Genomic DNA, 9,508 nt, shown 5'->3' on the forward strand with positions numbered 1-9,508 from the left:
GCTCAAAATGGAAATTTGAGCGTTTTTGGCCAAAATAAATTGTTAAAAAGTGATGTTATAAGATATGATACTAATATTATTTATTTGGAAATAAATAATACGGAATTCATCGAGAATTGAATGATTAAAGGATTAATGGACTAAATTGGACGAAAGAAAAGTTAGAAGTTAGGGGTTGAGGAGGTGGCAAACTCAAGGATTGAAGGAGACTTTTGTATCATTTATTTAAGCCACTTGCATATGAGTTTAAACTCAGCAAGCTTATCATTTTTAGCTCCCAAATTTCGTACTCCACCCTTTCTCCATGGAAGATCATCAACCAAATTTCAAAGGAGCATAACTACTTCGTTTCTCAACGAAATTGGACGATTCTTAGGGCCACGGAACGAGAAGAAGGAGAGCTACTGATCTAGCCCTATTGTTCAAGGTAATAATCACATCTTGAGGTTAGGGTTAGGGCTGTAACTTTCGGGTTTGGTTAGTTAAAATGGTGATGATGATTCCAACGGTGGAAATGATGTGTATGATGAGTAAATTGATGATTTAAGTTAAGTCTAATGGTTGTTTTGATGTAGGATGAATGTTTTGAATTGTGTGTGATGTATATGTTAAGGGTTTTGAGGATTGATTTGGGGATTTTATGTGTTGATGATCATAGGTGTTCTTGAGTTGAATTGAAGCAAAGTTGATGGTGAATTTGAGCTTGAAGTGTTTGGCCATGATCAACAATCCAAGGTGAGGTTGAATCCTGAAATTATCTATGTTTTGATTGATATGTTGGATGAGCTTGATGGCTTAGGATTTACTTTTGCTATGATAATGATGATGGTTAATAAGTTGGTGTTTTGACCATTGAAATTGTGTTGTGATTGAATGCAATTTGACTTGAAAATGGACAAGGGTTTCGGCCCTAAACTTGATGGATGAAGTGATGATCAAATGTTGGATTCATGCTTTAATATGAGTTAATTAGAGCTGAAACTAGTTGAGTTTAATTGATTAAGGTGATGGTGAAGTTTGATGAAAAAAATGATGATAGTATTGGATGGATATTAATGAATGATTTAGGTTGTGTTAGTTTGATGAAACTTAGCTATGAATTATGATTGATAATTGAAGTATTTAGAGACTGGATTGAATTGGTGTTAGAGGTCTGAAATTGTTAGGTTTAGTTTCAACACGAAATAGTTAAGAAACGAGTCGGCGAAAATTAGTTTGACGATTGGCAGAATTTTGTACTGCAGAATAGAGGTATTGTGATAGCAATATCTCGAATTTTATAACTCGGAATCAAGTTCCATTTATTGGCACGGCAACTTTGAGATGTTAGCTACAATTTTCTAGCTTTAGGTATTCTCTAATTCTGCCTCTACAATGATCAAATTGAGCAAAACATTTTATTACTCAGAGCACGTCTGCAGTTTTAGGACAGCCCTATGTAAAAACCTTATGGGCTAGATTCCGACACCTTCGGGTGCGAATTTCATTCTGAGACCTCAACGAAAGTTGTAGGTGACATTCCGAACTTTAAGAATGTCAATTTTGTTTTGGGGTTGGACTATTTTTAGATAAGGGTTTTATTAGCCGAGTAGACTACAAAAATAGCTTTTTGATAAATTAGTTATACTTAGAAATTTTATTAATTCGTAGTGTTATCGAATTTGCGTAGACTCGAAGAAGCGACTATCGATAAGGCTCGAGGCGAACGGATCGAAATATCGTCAAGCTTATTTGAAGAATTTGGATAGCAAGTGGTGAGTACACTTTAAATTACTCGCTAATATTCATAAAACTACGTATTTTAATGCGAAAGGCTATATGAATATTTATATATTTGGAAATGTTTATTTTTAAAATGTATACGTATGTATACTTTGAAAATGTTGTTTTATCGTAATGTGTTATTTTGATAATAACATAAATGTTAAGGTACCGGGAATGGGTAAAGTAAAATGACATGAATCGAACCAAATACAAATAAGAAAAGCATAGTACATTCCTATATGTACTATTATTCATATAATTATAAAGAAACATAGTACGTTCCTATTCGTACTTTTAATTATAATGAATACCCATACGTGCGTGTGTTATAGATGTATGCTTGTAGATTGTAATGTGCATGTCATGGTCCATAAAGGATCAATACAACAAAAAAAATATATACAAAATCAACTAGAAATGTAAAATGAGAATTGTACTATAGTACACCCAATAATAAGAACTAAGATGCGAGGTTGAACTCGGTAGAACTATCCCGGGACCCGTATCTCATCCATTCTCGATAATAGTCCTCGAGACTCATACTAAATAAAAAATAAGTATACATCGAGAAATTGTACGAAATAAGATCGCGAAGTAATACGAAACAAACACTCCTATTAAATGTCAATAGGAAATATATGAATCGACAGTTAAGTTCAAAAGACTTGCATGGTGCAGAGTCCGAATGCAGAAACGAAGGTAACTCGATTGAACTATCTCGAGACCTGTGTCTGGTGAGTAACTCGATTGAACTATCTCGGGACTCATAACTTGGGATTAAGTAGTTGCATGAGTAACTCGGTCGAACTATCTCGGGATTGTGCCACATGGTTGAAGGTAACTCGGTTGAACTATCTCGGGACCCAACCATATGGATCAAGTAACAAGAGACTTGCCAAGAATTTAATTCGACCTAGAATCATAATGATATAACCTAAGATTTAAGATTCAATCGAAAACTATTGCAACAAAATGAGAAAGAAAAATATCAATACCATAATAAGAAATCAAAGATGTCAAATACGTATAAAGTATAAATTTATGAAATAAACAAAGAGTTATGAAGGAAAGTAAAGAGGATATGCAATTTGATTTCAAAAGGGTATTTTCTATATATAAAATGGATTTTCAACGGTTTTAACCCTTTATATGATATTGCTTGTAATTTGGTGAACTCACTCAGTTTTTTACTAACCCTGTTGCTCCTCCAATTATTCAAGGATAGCATAATATGATTTGGAGAAACAATCTTCCGAATTCCTAATTCTCGAAAGTGATTTGCACAAGAAGTGAAAGAAGGTTTTCACTCTAGTGGTCCGCAGTAGTCTAGATGTTTTTGTCTATGTATTTGTATAACGCATCTTAACTCTGATGTTTTTGTAAAATGGGGTCACATGTATTTTGATATATGAAACATGATTTGATTTGCGAAAAATTTACACAGTATTTTAGGCTTGCTACGGGTTTCGGAGCTACCACTCCCATTCCCTAGCGCCGGTCGCGACTCATAAATTCGGGTCGTGACAAAGGTGGTATCAGAGCAATGGTTTAGTGTCCCTAGGCCATTGTTCTTTTTTGATCTAAGTATCGCTACGAGTCAGTCAATACCTACGAACTACTGCGGATTATAGGGATTTCCAGTCATGTCTTTTGAACGTTATCAATATTTTCATCGATTTTTCAAAAGTTTTACAAAAACGTCCTCCCCCTTATGTGCTATTAGGAGTCGAGTTAAATGTGTGTGCGAGCACAATATATGTTTGTGTTTACTCGAGTAAGCAATACGCTTTCGAGTATTTATAGTCTGCGAAGAGTTATATACTCTCGAGACTCATATGATGTATGAATATTGTTATGGACAATGATTGAATTATAAATTGGTTGGATTGGATATTATAGGAGTGATGTGATGTAACAAATAAGATATGTATGTTTACAGCGCGATCACTCAGGAGAATGATATGCTCACAGGTATGTAAGCCTGTGATAATTTATACGATACATGAAATTTATATATTGTAATCGATTGTTATGAATAGAAATAGTTTCTTATGATTCAATGATGCAAAGTTTGCTAAGTCTATGTTGAGCGAAATGCTCGCAAGACTTTAGAAAGGCGAGATAGTCGGATTTATAGGAAAGATAGATAAGGGAAGGCAGCCAAAAGGGCTAGCACTATTAGTTTGTCGTCAGAACAAGGAAGTTCCAACTATGCAAGTTTTACACTCACTATGCGATATGAGATGCTCGAGTAGTTGTCAAGAGAGGACATACATATGTCTTCGATGTGGACAACAAGGTTACCACGTGAAAGAATGCCCACATCCCGAGTAGTACGATACCATGGGCAACACGAAACAACCTTTTTCCTAAAAGACAGAGTTGTCGCGAAGACTTCTAGTTAGACACAATATACGATGTAATCGAGACAAACATCATGAAGTCCAAACACTAGAAGCTCGAAAGTGATCAGACCTTTTGAGCTAGCCTAGTGTAAACACGAACGTTTATGATGTGTCTTTCAAACGACGTCAGAATCAGGCGAATAGAGTTACATCTTTACATGTGTAAAGAATGTAAATATTTGCGAACGATAGAAAGATAATCAATAGATAGTGAAGAGTCCTATGTCGAGAGAAACTTACGTAAACCCCGTTTTATGAAAAGGAAAGTATTTGATCGAAATAAAATGTTTTGAAAAGACATAATTGTGCCCGGACACAAATCATAAAAACATCGCATTGACACGAATATAATTGCATCACTACATCCATATTGCATTCACTAATAGGATATGCATCACATACATTGTGTATGTCTGGAAATGAAAAAGAGGAGTGTCATTGCAACTCTTGTGATGAGAGAAGTCATCACACCGGTGCACAATTATGACATGATTTGAGAAATGAAAAGTATCGTGGTTTTAAACGGATGAGTTTTCAAACGTAAGTAAGCTCAGACAGAGACTCTGTATATAGAGGCATAGGACAAGACTGATCACCTTGTTAGGCTTATATAAGAACATACGTATGTAGAACGGCGAATAGTATAACGCGATATGAAATGTATCGAAATTTGAATTGTAAATCTTTAAAGCAGTCTCGTATGTTGAATACGAAGAAATCGACGCTACTTTACACGTTTGTAAAGTAATAGCGACCGCGCTTAAAGTAAGAGCGAGAGTACCTCGAGAGTGGGGAAATCGAACATAGAAGTTAGTTACAAAAGAGACGTGAACCCACGTGCAAGAAGATATTATTGTAGTCGATTCAAGAAAGAGGGATTGATTTAATGATTGAAAGTCAAGGGTCAAGAAATTGTTTGGATTATTTGTATAAGAGTTACTCGATAAGTATATCAAGGTACTTTCATTTAAGGATGGTAATAGATAAGAGACCATATGAACCTAACTGTAAAGTTAACAATTAGTGAATGATTAGTCAGAGTATCGCAGCGGAAGTGTGGAAGAATGAGAATGATAAGGTATGGTTTAAAATTGGCTAAGTGGTATTAGAAGATTATGAAAATTCGAGGACGAATTTTTATAAAGGGGGAAGATTGTAATAACCTAAATTTTTGAGGTATTACGTCTAGTGCCACGAGGTATAATTGTAAAGTTTAAGAACGAGAATTTCGGATTAAGATTGGATAATAAGGACTTAGACTGAAGTGGGTCTATTGGAATTATCGTAAAATAATAATATAAATGGAAATTTATTATGCGATAAATTGGATTTAATCGAGACAAAAGGGAATAAAATGAAATAAGTTGGAAAGCCAGAGCTAATAATATTCACGTCAAGGTCCGTGAAATATTATAAATAAATGATCGTCAAAGTTTCGTAAGTATACGAAATCGTTTTAGAAGAAAGTTCGACGATTAGTTAAGAATAAGGGTTACAGTGCAAATTAGCCACTTTAAGGGCTAAAGTGGACTTTTAACCATAAACTTCCGGAGAAAGTTGTGTTTTACTCTATTTTCTCAAGATAAAAAAATAATATCGATAAAGTGGTTATCGATAGTCATTAATAAGAAAATTGGACAAAAAAGTGAGAAAAAGTGCAAATTAGCTCAAAATGGAAATTTGAGCGTTTTTGGCCAAATAAATTGTTAAAAAGTGATGTTATAAGATATGATACTAATATTATTTATTTGGAAATAAATAATACGGAATTCATCGAGAATTGAATGATTAAAGGATTAGTGGACTAAATTGGACGAAAGAAAAGTTAGAAGTTAGGGGTTGAGGAGGTGGCAAACTCAAGGATTGAAGGAGACTTTTGTATCATTTATTTAAGCCACTTGCATATGAGTTTAAACTCAGCAAGCTTATCATTTTTAGCTCCCAAATTTCGTACTCCACCCTTTCTCCATGGAAGATCATCAACCAAATTTCAAAGGAGCATAACTACTTCGTTTCTCAACGAAATTGGACGATTCTTAGGGCCACGGAACGAGAAGAAGGAGAGCTACTGATCTAGCCCTATTGTTCAAGGTAATAATCACATCTTGAGGTTAGGGTTAGGGCGGTAACTTTCGGGTTTGGTTAGTTAAAATGGTGATGATGATTCCAACGGTGGAAATGATGTGTATGATGAGTAAATTGATGATTTAAGTTAAGTCTAATGGTTGTTTTGATGTAGGATGAATGTTTTGAATTGTGTGTGATGTATATGTTAAGGGTTTTGAGGATTGATTTGGGGATTTTATGTGTTGATGATCATAGGTGTTCTTGAGTTGAATTGAAGCAAAGTTGATGGTGAATTTGAGCTTGAAGTGTTTGGCCATGATCAACAATCCAAGGTGAGGTTGAATCCTGAAATTATCTATGTTTTGATTGATATGTTGGATGAGCTTGATGGCTTAGGATTTACTTTTGCTATGATAATTATGATGGTTAATAAGTTGGTGTTTTGACCATTGAAATTGTGTTGTGATTGAATGCAATTTGACTTGAAAATGGACAAGGGTTTCGGCCCTAAACTTGATGGATGAAGTGATGATCAAATGTTGGATTCATGCTTTAATATGAGTTAATTAGAGCTGAAACTAGTTGAGTTTAATTGATTAAGGTGATGGTGAAGTTTGATGAAAAAAATGATGATAGTATTGGATGGATATTAATGAATGATTTAGGTTGTGTTAGTTTGATGAAACTTAGCTATGAATTATGATTGATAATTGAAGTATTTAGAGACTGGATTGAATTGGTGTTAGAGGTCTGAAATTGTTAGGTTTAGTTTCAACACGAAATAGTTAAGAAACGAGTCGGCGAAAATTAGTTTGACGATTGGCAGAATTTTGTACTGCAGAATAGAGGTATTGTGATAGCAATATCTCGAATTTTATAACTCGGAATCAAGTTCCATTTATTGGCACGGCAACTTTGAGATGTTAGCTACAATTGTCTAGCTTTAAGTTTTCTCTAATTCTGCCTCTACAATGATCAAATGGAGCAAAACATTTTATTACTCAGAGCAGGTCTGCAGTTTTAGGACAGCCCTATGTAAAAACCTTATGGGCTAGATTCCGACACCTTCGGGTGCGAATTTCATTCCGAGACCTAAACAAACGTTGTAGGCGACATTCCGAACTTTAAGAATGTCAATTTTGTTTTGGGTTCGGACTATTTTTAGATAAGAGTTTTATTAGCCGAAGTAGACTAGAAAAATATCTTTTTGATAAATTAGTTATACTTAGAAATTTTATTAATTTGTAGTGTTATCGAATTTGCGTAGACTCGAAGAAGCGACTATCGATAAGGCTCGAGGCGAACGGATCGAAATATCGTCAAGCTTATTTGAAGAATTTGGATAGCAAGTGGTGAGTACACTTTAAATTACTCGCTAATATTCATAAAGCTACGTATTTTAATGTGAAAGGCAATATGAATATTTATATATTTGGAAATGTTTGTTTTTAAAATGTATACGTATGTATACTTTGAAAATGTTGTTTTATCGTAATGTGTTATTTTGATAATGACATAAATGTTAAGGTACCGGGAATGGGTAAAGTAAAATGACATGAATCGAATCAAATACAAATAAGAAAAGCATAGTACATTCCTATATGTACTATTATTCATATAATTATAAAGAAACATAGTACGTTCCTATTCGTACTTTTAATTATAATGAATGCCCATACGTGCGTGTGTTATAGATGGGCTTAATACATAGTTTGACCCCTGAACTTGTACCCTTTTACCCATCTAACCTCTAAACTTAACGTCTCACCTATCGAACCTCTGAACTTGTTAAATAATCCGATTTAACCCCTAAACTTGTTAAATAATCCGATTTAACCCCTAAACTTGATAAATACGTAAATATTGAACCCCTTCGTGCCACCTGTCACTTGAAACATTCTAGAAGAAATTGTGTACGGAGAGGTTCAATGTTTACGTTTTTATCAAGTTCAGGGGTGAAATCGGATTATTTGACAAGTTCAGAGGTTCGATAGAGGAGACGTTAAGTTTAGGGGTTAGATGGGTAAAAGGGTACAAGTTCAGGGGTCAAACTATGTATTCAGCCGTTATAGATGCATGCTTGTAGATTGTAATGTGCATGTCATGGTCCATAAAGGATCAATACAACAAAAAAAATATACAAAATCAACTAGAAATGTAAAATGAGAATTGTACTATAGTACACCCAATAATTTTGTGAACTCACTCAGTTTTTTATTGACCCTGTTGCTCCTCCAATTTTTCAAGGATAGCATAATATGATTTGGAGACGGCAGGCTCTCCGTGAAGTTTGGTGGTTTTCGGATGCGTGCTGCACCGTTCACGACTTTTCGGGCAATTCCTCGTGCCGGAACCGCAAGGTCCCGAGCGTCCTTTGACTCGGAAAAACTTTTCTAGCAACATACCGCTCCGGCACGTCGAGAGGACCGATGGGAGGCTATCCGTGAAGTTTGGTGGTTTTCGGATGCGCGTTGCACCGTTTACGACTTCTCGGCCGCGTGCCGGAATCGCAACACCCCGAGCGTTTTTTGATTCGGCAAAACTTTTCTCACACGATACCGCTCCGGCATGTCGAGTGGACCACTGGGAGGCTCTTCGAGAAGTTTGGTCGTATTCGAATGCGCATTTTATGTTTTATGAATTTTCGGCCCATTCCGCGTGGCGAAAACTGCGGCAAAAGTGCACAAAATGATAGTGTCCCGAGCAAAATAAAATTGGAAGCAAAATGTCCCGGACAATAATTTGCGAGTAGTTAGTATACATTGAAAGGGGATTTTGCAAAGAAGTTTGGTGATTTTTGGACATATATTTTGCCGGTTATGAATTTCCGAAGGTAAAACGATTAAAAAATTAAAACAAATACCTCCGGGGCTCGAAAAATTTCGGTATTTGTTATTATGCGGGTTTGGATATATATAAACATATTTCCAAAATTTCAGATCAAAATTCCATGCCGATTTTTAAAAATGGGGGGGGGGAGTTGCTGGGCACATGTGATATTTCCTCCTGTCAGTCCAAAAAAAGTCCTAAGAGCTCTTTAGGGGGGTGCACCATTCCTCACCCCCGCGGGCTTGCCGCAAGCCCTCGTCCGCGGTGCAAGCGGCGCGCGCGCTATGCGAAAAATGCTGGAAATTGCGGAAAAATCCCTGCCTGGCAAAATTACGGAAATGCCCCCGGATAATTACGGATATGCCCCGCCCGGAAAAACTGCGGCGAATCGCGGAAAATGCCCGGCCGGAAAATTGCGTCGAAATGCTCGGAATTGCGGAAAA

At 35.9% G+C, this 9,508-nt stretch overlaps 1 long non-coding RNA gene across 3 annotated transcripts; it reads left to right on the forward strand.

Moving 5' to 3' along the window:
* The first annotated feature begins 273 nt into the window (after positions 1 to 273).
* Positions 274 to 7,624, forward strand: LOC126656399 (uncharacterized). Of its 3 annotated transcripts, XR_008789552.1 has the most exons (4): positions 274 to 427; positions 659 to 735; positions 6,492 to 6,568; positions 7,504 to 7,624. It is a non-coding gene; the product is annotated as an uncharacterized LOC126656399 (long non-coding RNA). The 3 variants fall into 3 exon arrangements; XR_007633213.1 differs by lacking the exons at positions 6,492 to 6,568; positions 7,504 to 7,624 and adding an exon at positions 1,670 to 1,785; XR_007633210.2 differs by lacking the exons at positions 274 to 427; positions 659 to 735 and adding an exon at positions 6,108 to 6,260.
* Positions 7,625 to 9,508: the final 1,884 nt, after the last annotated feature.

This window comes from Mercurialis annua, linkage group LG7 (assembly GCF_937616625.2).
Source record: "Mercurialis annua linkage group LG7, ddMerAnnu1.2, whole genome shotgun sequence".
Lineage (NCBI taxonomy): Eukaryota > Viridiplantae > Streptophyta > Magnoliopsida > Malpighiales > Euphorbiaceae > Mercurialis > Mercurialis annua.